General features: G+C 31.0%; 1 protein-coding gene across 4 annotated transcripts in view; it reads right to left on the bottom strand.

Moving 5' to 3' along the window:
• The window catches only part of LOC126767882 (5'-AMP-activated protein kinase subunit gamma-1), a 236166-nt gene that overhangs the window by 69908 nt on the left and 153098 nt on the right, over positions 1 to 13160 (bottom strand). Inside the window, exons 1-2 of one of the 4 annotated variants that reach the window (XM_050485584.1) lie at positions 5677 to 5888; positions 5040 to 5504 (exon numbers count right to left, since the gene is read on the bottom strand). The exons of the other annotated variants lie outside the window; for them this stretch is intronic. The gene's annotated coding sequence lies outside the window, so the exon portion shown is untranslated. Of the gene's footprint in view, positions 1 to 5039; positions 5505 to 5676; positions 5889 to 13160 lie in introns of those variants that run through there. 4 annotated transcript variants of the gene reach the window in all.

Below are 13160 nucleotides of genomic sequence, written 5' to 3'. Positions count from 1 at the left end.
TTCGGTTTAAAACGATATAAAAAAAAGCTTCAGAGGTAGCAAAAAGTTTGCAGGATGTAGTAATTTAAATGATTTATATAGTATATGGTATGTACATACATATGTACATACATATATTAGGGTGGGCCAAAAAAATGCTCCTTAAAAAAATGAAAAATTGGTTGGTAGACACCTCTGAGAAAGGCTCTTCAGGTATGAGCTCATAATCTTAATAGAAAGGTTCTTTGCCTAACGGTTTTCTATTTTTTCTTTTTATTAGATAAAAAAATCTTATCTAGCTTCTTATTGCATAAAAAAATGGCTCTTTTTAAAGACTTTGTAGGAAATTGATTGACTATAAAATAGTCTCCTACGTTTTTTCGAAAATTTAACCGTTTAAGGTGTTACATGGGTTTACGGGTTTCAAAAAAAGAAAACTAATTTTTTAGTGTCTTATTAAATTCTACAACACCTCTAGAATTTTCAAGTTGATTCGAGTAATAGTTTCGGAGATACAGCGCTCGAGGCTACGAGGCTGGGCTACTTGAAGCCGATTGGCAAGATTTATTGAGAACTACTCAACCGATCGTCATGATCTTGTATCTTGGAGATACAATTCTCAAAAACTTGAACGATAGATTTTTTTCGATTACAGCTAAATATTTGAAAAAAATGTCGAGAAAATTTACTGAAATTTTAAAATTTTTGTAAAAATGTCAGCCAAAAATCAAATTTTCAGTTTTTTTCCTTCGTACAAGTTTTAAATTAAGATTTTAACTAAATCAACTATTTTTCACTTTAGATGATCTTGTAAGGAGTTATCCTGCCAACGCGGACTCATCTTTTTTCCAAGGGGTCATCGGAAATGGCGTCGCAATGGTCGAGTTTAAAGTATTGTTTTCCAAAAATTTCAGAATTTCTTTGTTAATAGTGTATATTGGTAACAATAAAAAATTCTAATAAAATATTTCAATTTTTATATGAGAAAAAAATTTTTGAAAAAGGCTGTTTTCACGCGAGGAAACCCATGTAAGCCCTTAAGGCAAATTTGTTGTTGTTTTTTTTTTTTTTTTTTTTTTGAATTTTATAACTCTATATAAAATAAATCACCTTAAATTGCAAAGCCCAGATGTAGTCTTGTACGAAATTTGGTTTTATAAAAATAAACGAAAAAAGAAAGTGTTTGATAATTTAAAAACAACAACAAATATAATTATAATAATATAAATATAATAACAAATAAATATGTATAAATAAATACATTGCGTGCATTGGGCCGTTTCCAATCTTAACCTTTATCAATAATGTTCCATTACTCTGTTATATTTTCATAACTTGACAGCTCAAAGACAGTAAACACCAAAACACAACAAAAACACTGCATTTGTCATCTAGCGCGAAATATCATATAACAGCTGTCGAAAAAGAGCGTCGCAAAAAAGAATATACCGTATACAGTGTTTACATGAATATACTATTTCAGATAAAGTGAAGTGGAGTGAAGTGAAGTTGTTTTGGTTGAACTGCAAAGAATTTTGTAGTGACGAAAATGCTCTACAGAGCTCTACAGAAGTAAGTCACTTGTTAAACAAGTGTTGTTGTTGGTCTGTTGCTACTTAACTGTCTTATGACGATGTTATGAATAAACACTTCAACTTCTATTGCTGCTTTTATACTTTGTTGTGCTTTGTTTGATGTTTTGGCCTTTCGAACTTTTTGGCGTGCCACTCGTGCTGCCTACACAACTCTGGATGAATAAAAATTTGCTGCGCAATTTCGCTTTCCAGAATTTGTTTTTTTTTCATAAACTTTTTATTATCTATTTTTTTCTCATTCGTTGTGCTACTCGCGTTCATATTATTTTCTTACCGCCTTTACCTGCGCTCTGTTGGTGTGACAGCTATAAAACTTGCTGTTAGCACAGAAATGTAAACACAAGTACACAAAATATACGTAAGTTGTGGATATGCGCCCAGAAATATTTGTTATTTTTATATTTTTGTTTGCTGTGGTCGCTGGAAGTGGCTCACCGCCGTTGCGGTTTTAGAGTTTATATTTTTGCTATAATAAAAATAATTTGAAAATTTTATCGGCGTAAAAAAAATAATGAAAATAGTTCAAAGAAATAGAAAACGAAATATTTTGATTTAAATTTGTGTGGAATAAACAAGAATAATTATGAATATTGAATTTTGGAAATTACGGAAAATCCTATTACTATTATATAATTGAAATGTTGCCTATTTAATTTGCGATAATTTTTGTTTTTGCCATTTGTACGCTGCACACTCGCACATACAGTAGAAATAAGTATGTAAGCATGAGTTATAAAATCAGCTTGCCTGGCATAAGGCTATTATAGAAATAGTAAATTCAAAATGCTTTCAATTTGTTTATATTTATGCATCTATATTAAGGTATGCAATTAAAAACCGAAAATAAGCATTTCTTCCTGGCTGTTTGGCACATTAAATGTGCGGCAGACGCTATTGAATTCGCTTTTGTTCAAAAAACACAAAAAAAAATAAAAAAAATTAAAATTATTATTATTTTTTTTTTATTTAAATAAGACCTACATTTATTTTAACGGCCCATTTAGTGCTTCTCAAATAAACATTTTTAAGAATTGTACTTCCCCTTCCAACAGCACTGTGCCTGACTTAATACATTTTCACTAGTTTTACACACCCTTATTTGACGCAAGCTGTTAAATGTACTTGATAATTGAACTATGGGAAAAACAAATTGCAAATATGTACAGAAATATATAAACACTCACATATACATACATACATATTTGTATATAGACAAATATCTTCACGCTATATATGCGCATACTTGTTGATATTATAATGTTACTGCAAATCATCACTGACTCTCATCAGCTGTTTGCTTAGCAATGAAAACAAAGTACAAACTATTTGTTTTTGCTGTTATATACTGGTTTGTTAAGTAAATAATATAGTTAATGTGATATATTTATTATATTTTAGCGTAGCGTATTTTTCAACAGTTGATTCTACAAAAAAAAAAAAATAAAAATTTTGAAATTTTTGATCAAAAATTTTGTTTTAGTCATATTTACTCGATTTTATTGCTACATAACAATATTATATATTTAAGAACTAAATTATTTTATATTAAACTTCGTGATTCTCTTAAAAAAATTCTAAACAAAATCTTAATAATCTTTGGATTTTTTTTAACAAAAAAAAATTGTTTTCTCATATTTACTCTTATTTATCTACACAACTATATTATATACATATGAATTTTTTTTTAATATTAGACTTCGTGATTTTCTTAAAAAAATGTATTATGCCAACCAAAGTTAATATCTGTATGGCAGCCATTTGCCCTTTAAGTTCTGTTTAACTTAACTAAGACACCTTTTTTCGGTAAAGAACATTTTATTTTAACGAGAATTTAACTAAAAGATGACTGTTAACCAGACATTGTGATGTGAGATGTGCGCTATGCCAAAAAAGAACAGAGCTTAAAGTTTGCGATAGCTACTTATTTCAAAAACATTGTTAAATGAAAACTGTCAAACAAAGTCAAGGCGCCTTTGTATTTTTGCTGGCAAAATCACTTCAGTAAATCAAGAATTTGAAACTGTCAAAATTCATATCTCTATCTTTATTATTTTTGTCCTTGTTCTGTTATACGTGTAATACGAGTAGCAGCTGCATTCGGATCTCAGCGATGTTAAATAACCGCTAACTAATGTTTACTTACATATATGTTATTATTAACAGAATATACCTCCTAACTCACTTTATATCACTAAAAATATATTCAAAAATGTTTTTTACTGACTACGCCAAAAATTTATTTATAATTATAATAATTACACATGAAAAAATTCACTTTAGTACAATAAGTCTCTAGTTTACATGGAAACTTCCCGAATTTGCCAGATATTTCGTATTGGAGGTTTATTTAATATTTTAAGAAAATATTTGAGTACTAAAATGCAAAACAAAGATACAATTAATGCTATAAATTATACTCATATATACATAAACACATTTTTATATTTATTTGCTACCTTTATGCATATTTATATTTATAACAACAATAATAATAAAGGTTTATTTAACGCTTCTGTTTTTCGATTTTATTATGCTCCGTTTGCTTCTACACTACAAGCCAATATTTATTGACTACTGCAGTAATAAAAATTAATACGTTTTTAATTAACAGAAGAAAAACCGCAAAAAAACTATTAATGGAAATTAAAAAAAAATAATGAAGAGATAATAAAAAAATATTAAGAAAGAAATAAAAAAATTAAAAAAAAATAATTAAGAAATAATAAAAAATATTAATTAATAGTTAATAAAAGTTAAAAATAAATGAGTATAAAAAGTTAAGAAATGATCAAGCTACCAGAATATTCAACAACAAAACTATAAAAAAGTTGTTTTCTATGCATACTTAATTAAATTGTATAAACAAAATTTGATACGAAAATTGAAAATATGGCTTTTTTCTAAAGAGGCAAAAAATATACAAAAACACAAATGACGAATCGTGCTTTAATGATTATCAATTAATTATTTTTGGATATGTATACATAAGTACTTTTGGCTAGGTATATGTATGTATGTATGCACTATTCATTCAATTCAACATTATTTCTTATTACTTTGCGCTCATGACGTCACGACTGACAGGGCAGAAACCAACGTTTTTGCGCCTATTGTAACTGCTAAGTGAACCAGGTGTCAAAGACTTTTGCTGCACATAGTGACAGCTCAAAAAAAGTGTAGACCAACTGTCAAAAGTTGTCAACTCTCTGTTGACAAACACACAAAAGAGGCATTTTGTGTTTTTTACACACATTCTGCTGACAAAGTAACTAAACAGTTTCAACGTATATAAAATCATACAATATATTTAAATAAAATTTGATAACGCATTTTTTATACAATGTAAGCGGCAACAAAATATTTATATACATAGATAATTTGTAGATAGAGAGAGAGAGAGAGAGGGAACGTGTGTTTGTATGAGCAAACGTGCTAAAATTGAGAAAATTTGTTTTAAACACTTACGTAATAGTATAATTATTGTAACCGGCAAATTGTTTTTCACTATTGAAGTTATTTCAAAAATATATCTATGCAATTTTTCTACACACAAATATATAACAATTTTTTAAATTTTTCAATTTCAGTTTTTACTTTATATTCACTGATTACATTGATTCCTTTTTGAATTGTATTTTTACGCACATTTCATCTTTCACATCTCTCCTTCATTCCGCACATGTATTCGTATGTTAATTGCTTTCAAACCTGTCACACAGTGCAACCGGTTGTAGGCCGCTTTTATATTGCTTCCTATTTTTTGTTTATTTATTTGCTGCTTTTTAGGTTATTGTTAAAAAATAAAACAATATAAAAATGTTGTTGGTTTTTTTTCTTTCAGCCTCCAGTGTCAACCGGTTTGTCTAGCTACACTTTTCTTTTTCTCTTTTCGTGTGTGTTGACACACAGTTTGTTGTCTGATTTGAAATCCTAAGGAAATATTTCCAATTTAACACGTGATTTTAATTACTTATTTTTATGCAACTAATATAAAAGGATATAATTTAGAAATTCATAGAATTGCACTTTTCTACACAATACTTCATATACGCTGATTTCATGAATTTACACAAAACTCTGTGAAAATTGACTTAAGACACACCCACTAAACGCACATCGGAGTAAAAAAAGCGCCTTTCCGTTGTCGCGTTAATAAATGAATTTCACTTTTGTTTGTTTGTTATTAAAAGCGTATATTTTGCTCCAATTGATTATTTTTGCAAATTCAAAATAATGATTTTTATATTTTAATTTAATAATTTCCTTCGACAAACATTGCTAGGAGAACGTCTGAATAATTTCACCACTATTAAACTCGCTGGTTGAAAGTAAACTGAATTGATATAAAATGTGCCACTACCTACAAATTCTTCAACTACCGTACGCAGCAGCGGCTACACATACCAGCAGCGAAAGATAAAAAATACAAACAAATTGTTCACGAACGATGGAGAGTATTTATGTTAGCGTATGCACAATGAGGTTCTGCAAGGGACAGTGCGCTGTTGTAAGCAGCTGTTAAATGCATGCACAAATTAACATGTGCCGCACAGGGTAAAGAATTGATACAATTGGGTGTAAATGTTGGGTAATTTATAGTAGTGACAAAGAAGCAAAATTGATGCGTTTTGAGCAGTATGAAAGCGAATTGAAATTTTATGGTGACAGACGGCAGCTTTGTGTATTTCAACAGTTGATTGAGATTTCTGTTAATTTTTAAAAAATGTGAAATCAAAATCGATAAAAAAATATTATTATTGGCAATTTTGTTGTTTTTAGAAAACTACTACAAATCTAATGAAAAAATGGTAATATTATAAAATGCATTAAAATGTAATTTAAAAATATTTTGAAACAAAAAATTTGAATATGATAAAAATTAAAAAACTACCACAAAAAATAAACATAATTTATAATTATTGATAATTTTAGTACAGTTGAATATGTAAAACATTATTTATAATTTTAGTTGAATAAAATATTTGATGGTGCCACCGCTTTAGCTTCGATTTTATAATATATAAGACAAAAACTTGAGCATAAAAAAATAATTCAACTTATCATTTGCGAATTTCAGAATTTTATCAGTTTTACATTTTTTAAGACAAAAAATGTGTACCAATTGCTATGCTAAACCCCCTTGAATACTGTGGGTTTTATGACAAATCTATTGTATTTAGTGGGTCTCTTTTAAATCATATCAGAGGTGTAAAAATTTGCTTGCTTAATCAACACTTTACCTTATGCTAATGCGATCACTACTTATTGACACTGAATAATACCACTGTGCTTAGCTTGTTATTAACAGACCAACACAAAACTGTTAATTAACAGTGCATTATAATCTTTCACAGGCGAAAGGCGCAGAACAGCGTAGAGAAGACAAGAACAACACGTTAGCTCTCAGTGGGGTTGGGGTTAGGATTGGGTAAGTGCCAGACACAGACATTGAAGAGCAATGAAGCTCACAGCAGGGGAGCAAAATACTGTTATACGAGTATATTGAGCAACGCATGTGAATTAGTATGAGTAACAAAGTTGTCTGGTTGATTTTTCAAGTATTAGTGAAACGTAAAAAATAAACAAATTGGTTTGTAGTTTCTTGCTTCTTTTTAACCGGCACTCATACCAAGAGAAATTGCAAAAATCAGAGAATAACAATTTCAGTATGTGCTTTTGTATATAAGTAGTTTATTGCTTTTTTTTAACTTCTTGCCGAAACTTTTCAATGTTACGGTGTTAAGAAATGACGCAGTTGCAAAAGCCGGTGCCGAAGAACTTGTGTGCATGAGGATTACATAAAACAATGCCATCGAATTGTATGTACATACATGTACATGTGTATATGTAAATGAGTGCGAATTGATAAATTTATTTATCAAGAGCACATATACATACACATACATACATATGTACATACATGGTATGTAAGTATGTATGTATGTATGTACGTAAAGTGAATTGCTCCCCTGGGTGCTGGAAGTGATTGATGACATTGTAAATCAGTGCAAAGTCTTCGATGTCCAAATAGCAATGAGATAACCGTCGTTATCAGCTTTATACATACATATTTAAAATAAAGTACTAGATATACTACATACATACATACATACATATGTACACATCTAGTTGTAATTTTAAGGCGCATATAAAACTTAAATTTCTATATTTACACATTGGCAAATTTTTATATCAAAAATTGAATCTGATATGGCTCAAAATGTCACTTAGGCAAGGTATATACAAAGTATATAAGACAAATATACATATACATATGTATGTATGTACATACGTATGTATGTAAGAATGAATTTACATTCATCGGCATGAATAAATATACAGTTATATATGGATATTTGCTGCACTTTTTTAGCCCAGTGATCACGTTGCTAGCCATATCTACATACGTACATACATACATATGTAAATATGGCATATTCTCTACTTTATTTGATTAAATATTGCGCCTGCTCTTAGTATTGTTGTTGTGCATTGATTCAATGTTTGCGCTTGTAAATAATCTTGCAGGGAATAAGTCGCACATTTGATAATTGTTGTTGTTGATATTGTTTGCTATCTAAAGCATGTAAGAGTGCTCATATCAAGTGCTTGCCATATAGATTAAGCTGTAGATTTTAGAAATTGCTGTGCTTATAAACTTATTATTAAACTTATTTAGATAAGTATGTACATACTAGACTATTTTGTAAATACATGTACTTATGTAGATATATACATATGTACATACATATATTTTATTAAAGTCATTCTGATTCCGTTTATTTTTACCTTACAAGTCAAATCTCAAGCTAGAAAACTGAGAAGAAACAAGAAAACGTTAACTTCGGCTTCACCGAAACTGTAATATCCTTCACAGGCAGTTACATACATATGTATATGCTATAGTGGTCTGTTATCGACGGTTCCGGCCAATACCAATGAGCAGCATTTTGAAGAGATAAGGATATCGATATTTCAAAAACTTAAGGACTACATCAAGTACATACTACATACATACTTATGTATATACTGACAGACAGGACGATATGGCCAAATCGAGTCGGCTGTTCATTTATATATATATATGTATGTACATATGTATATAGACTTTATAGGGTCTTCGACATTTCCTTGTTACAAACTTCGTGGCAAACTTAATATACCCTGCTCAGGGAATAAATGCTTTCGCTCCTGCTATTTATGTATTTAAATGTACAATGCCTAATATTAATATTATCAGCTAAAATTTTTAGTGGCCTAACTAAGACACATTCCAATACATAGTATATTAATAAACCCCTTAAATTTTAATAGTTGTTCGCATCGTAAAACATCGGAATTTGAACGCCCGAAATTGCCTTTTCGGATTAACTCTATCGTTCACCTGAACTAACTAACTCAAGTACTCGTTTGGAGTTAAGAAATGAGATGCGGCTGAGAGCACAGTAGACGCCCGACCACCATTAAACTTACACAGTATCTGAGATCGATACTTATTCAGAGAAACGGAAAATAGGTATAAAAATATAAAATAAAAACGTTTACATTAAAATTATAGAATAAATCCGACAGCAGACTGTGAATAGAAAAAGTAAAAAAAAAAAAAAAAACACTTGCTTCTGGATTCTATATCCTAGTTGGAAATTAATTTTTAAAATTTTAATTTGTTTTGGTTTCAAAACCATCTCTCATAAGAAAGAGTTGGCAAACATATGTATATATGTAAGTATGTAAATATAAACAAAATTTAGCGGTGTACCCTTCTATTACATAATCGTTCTTTTTTCATTTTAGTTGAATGAGAATTGCAGAGTGAAAAAAAGAGCAGAAAAAAATTAAATATTATTAACAAGAGATGGTTCACATAGTTCAGAAACTACAAACAATCGGAGAGCAGAGCATTATGAAATAACAGTACATTAAGATTACACATTTTTAAGACCCAAAAGTACAATGCTACCGCTTATTTAACATCGAGGCCTGCGCACTTCTGCTACAGGGCGATTTTGTGCGTCCACAAGCACTTTACTGCTCACATTTAACAGATTACATACATGCATATATGTAGCTATCTCATTCCTGCTTTAGCGTTGTTTTCAAAAATCATTCCATTTTCCCCCAACAAAACAAGCCAGCCAGTTGGTGGTATTGGCGGTCGTAGACGAAAACAACAAACATCGAAAGTGAAAAACAAAACAAAACACGTGTTTTCCATCGTTATGCTGCTAGGTAGGTACATACATACATACATAGCTAGGTCGTTGAGTCGGTGAAGCATTCGCTCTGTTTTTCCGCTATGCTTGTAACAGCACTGATACTATGTAATTCTCACACACCCTTTACAGGCAGGCAGTTGTGGGTAGGTGGCGCTAACATTGGTCTTATTGCGCGACATGACTTTTCTCACGTAGGCCAAGACGACGACTCACTTTCTGGGTGTTTGTCGGTTAGTCGGTTGACCGCCCAAATTACTCCCGATACTGGGCGTCCTAGCGCTGACTTGGAATGCCAGCATGATTCTTATCAGACCCACTGCATTACATTGTTACTAAGCATCTTAAAAGAAAATATGTAGCAAGAGCGTAGAGCGTAAGTAGGTGAAATTCTTGTAATATGGGGAGGTGGCATTAGGCGCCTGATTCGTCTGTATATTGTAGTAGTACGTCTGGTACCCTTACGCACATTTCGCTTTGTAAATCGTGTTTTGGTTGAGCTCGTGATTTCGGCACATGATTTCATTCAAAGATGAAATATGCGGTAGTCAAGGGATACGAATTCGTAAACGTTCGTGTTACACTTTTGGTGGTGGTGTAGGTTAGGAGTTTCGCTGTCAAATAAAATGGACGCAAATCTCGTGATTCCTGCGTAATTTATAACGTGGTTTACTGACGATAAAATGGAACTACAATATTTTGTTAATTTTTTTATATAATTTTTCTCTTGCAATTATTCGTTTTTGTTGTTTTGTTTGTTTATATGTAGATAAGCATGTCTTCCTGTTTCCTACGTTTTACATCTTCCTCTATTTGAGGCTGTTTTGAATATTCTAATTGCTCACTACAATATTCGTCGCTTTTGTACTTATTTATGCTAAGTGACCTGCTTGCCATTGCGTGGGCGCTTATTCAATGCTGGCTTCACGTTCTACATTTTACTTAGAGCATTCATTACCTTTTATATCTGTACAGCACGCATTGTAAGTGGGCATATCGTATGACAAATAACAATAATACTAAATATATGTACATACAATGTGTACATACATATGTAAGTATGTAATTATTGTTATGAAATAGTAAATAAAGAACCAACAAAGTCAAAATAAGCATACAATCAATTGTAAGGTAAGAACATACACTATGGCATAAAAGTATTCGTCAATATGTTCCCACGAAGCTTAAGAGGTTGCATGGGTTTCCTCGGTTAAAAAACAGCGTTTTTTTCAAAAAAAATTTTCTCATGTAAAAATTAAATATTTTATACGAATTTTTTATTGTTAAAAACATAAATTTTTAACAAAGAAATTCTGAAATTTTTGGAAAAAACTATTTTAAACTAGGCCATTGCGACGCCATTTCCGGTGACCCCTCGGAAAGAAGGTGCGCCCGCGTTGGCAGAATAACTCCTTATAGAAGCATTTAAAGTGCAAAAATACGTGTTTTAATTAAAACTTTAACGTACATAGAACTTGGACGATGGAAAAAACAAAAAATTTGATTTTTGCCAGATATTTTTCCAAATAAAATGAAAATTTTAGTGAAATTTTCGCGAAAAAAATCCTTCATCCAGGTCTTTAAGAATTGTATCTCAAAGACCTGTGTAAAATTTCATGAAGATCGGTTGAGTAGTTTTCGAGAAATCTTGCCAACCGACTTCAAAAACACAGTTTCGAGAAAAACGCGTTTAAAGACGGCGCAATTAGCCTAGCTAGCCTCGAGCGCACAAGTTCTCAATGCTGTATCTCCGAAACTGTTACACGGTTCAACTTGAAAATTTAGGACAATATTCTAAAGGTGTTGTAGAATTTAATAAGTCGATTTTTTGAATTTAAAATTCGATTTTTTGAAACCCGTAAACCCATGTAACCCCTTAAAATGTAAAAATTTCTAATGAATACACCCTTTGTAGAAAAGAAATATTCTATAAGGTAGAGTAAATTAATTTCTTGTATTAAATTTGTTTTTTTTATAAAAAATTTTGAAAAAAATTAAGTTAAGTGGCGAAACGAACAGACCACTATAATAAATCAATTAGGCAGAAATAATTGATTAAGAGTTAATATGTTAAGTGATTGTAGCTCTCGAATTTAATATCCGGATACTCACTCTACAATATTGAGTCATATTCCGAATTTCCTGAAGGTATCTCGTCAAATAAAAAAGTTTTCTTTGCAAGAACTTAATTTTGATCGAGCAGTTTCTTGGTGAGAAAGAGACGGGTGCACAATTTTAATTCGATATCTCAAGAAACTCAAGAGTTGAAGCAGTATTATGCGAACTAATACTGTAGGCAAAAAATAGTAAGACTTTTTAATTTAAATTTCGTGCGAAAACCCATTTGTCGAAATATTTTTTATCTAGGCTGGTATGACTGTCAGTGACATCTGTGCCAAATGTCACATTAAAATAATAATTATATTATAATTAATTAATTATTGTTTAGTATACACTTGTCTTTCTGACATTCGGCGATTTTACGATGAATGATATTATTCAACAAAGTAGTTCCATTAAATTTTGAGTGCGGAATCAAAAAATCTGGGGCCGAAACGTTCAGAATATTGAAAAAGACTTTTGGTGATAATTGATTGACGCGAGAAAGTATTTTTGATTGGTACAAATTATACAAAGAGGTTCGAGAACGCGTTGACAATGAACCACGTCCAGGACGGTCATCAAACTGTTGATTAACACGTCAATAAAGTAAAACAATTGGTGCCTGAGAATTAACGATTAACGGTCAGGGATCTTACTGGCATCGTTGGAATATCGGAAGCATCAGTGAAAACTATTTTAAAATATCATTTGGGTCTTCGAAAAGTGAAAGCACGATTGATTTCAAAATCACTAAATTTTTTCAAAAAATTAACGTCTGTAACACAATGCTTTCCGACTACATGGATGTCATAAAACGCATTAATACTGGCGATGAGTTTTGGATCCATGCTTACGACCCCGAAATAGACGATCAATCGGCCGAATATCGTGGCAAAGATGAGTCGAAGTCGAAAAAACACGTCAAAGCTCATCAAAAATTATGTTTTCTTCGATTATCGAGGTGTGATGCACTCTGAATTCGTTCCGACTGGTCATACTGTCAACAGGGAATACTATTCACAACATTCTGAAATTAGACAGTTGACTGAGCTTTGACAGTTGACTGACTTATAAAGATTTTGACGTTTAGCAATTGCTTTTTCTTTGCTCTTCAGGGTACACAAATGCTTCACCTTATATTTTTTACCTTTTTGCTTGTCTGTCTATACATACTTGTATACGTATGTATAAGTGTCGTGATGTTATCTCTAGCAACTCTGCAGCATAACGGATCATAATAACATGTTTTGATGACGGAAGATTATGTAAG

The sequence above is a fragment of the Bactrocera neohumeralis genome, chromosome 2, assembly GCF_024586455.1.
Source record: "Bactrocera neohumeralis isolate Rockhampton chromosome 2, APGP_CSIRO_Bneo_wtdbg2-racon-allhic-juicebox.fasta_v2, whole genome shotgun sequence".
Taxonomy (NCBI): domain Eukaryota; kingdom Metazoa; phylum Arthropoda; class Insecta; order Diptera; family Tephritidae; genus Bactrocera; species Bactrocera neohumeralis.
This window is presented reverse-complemented; position numbering and strand designations above follow the sequence as displayed.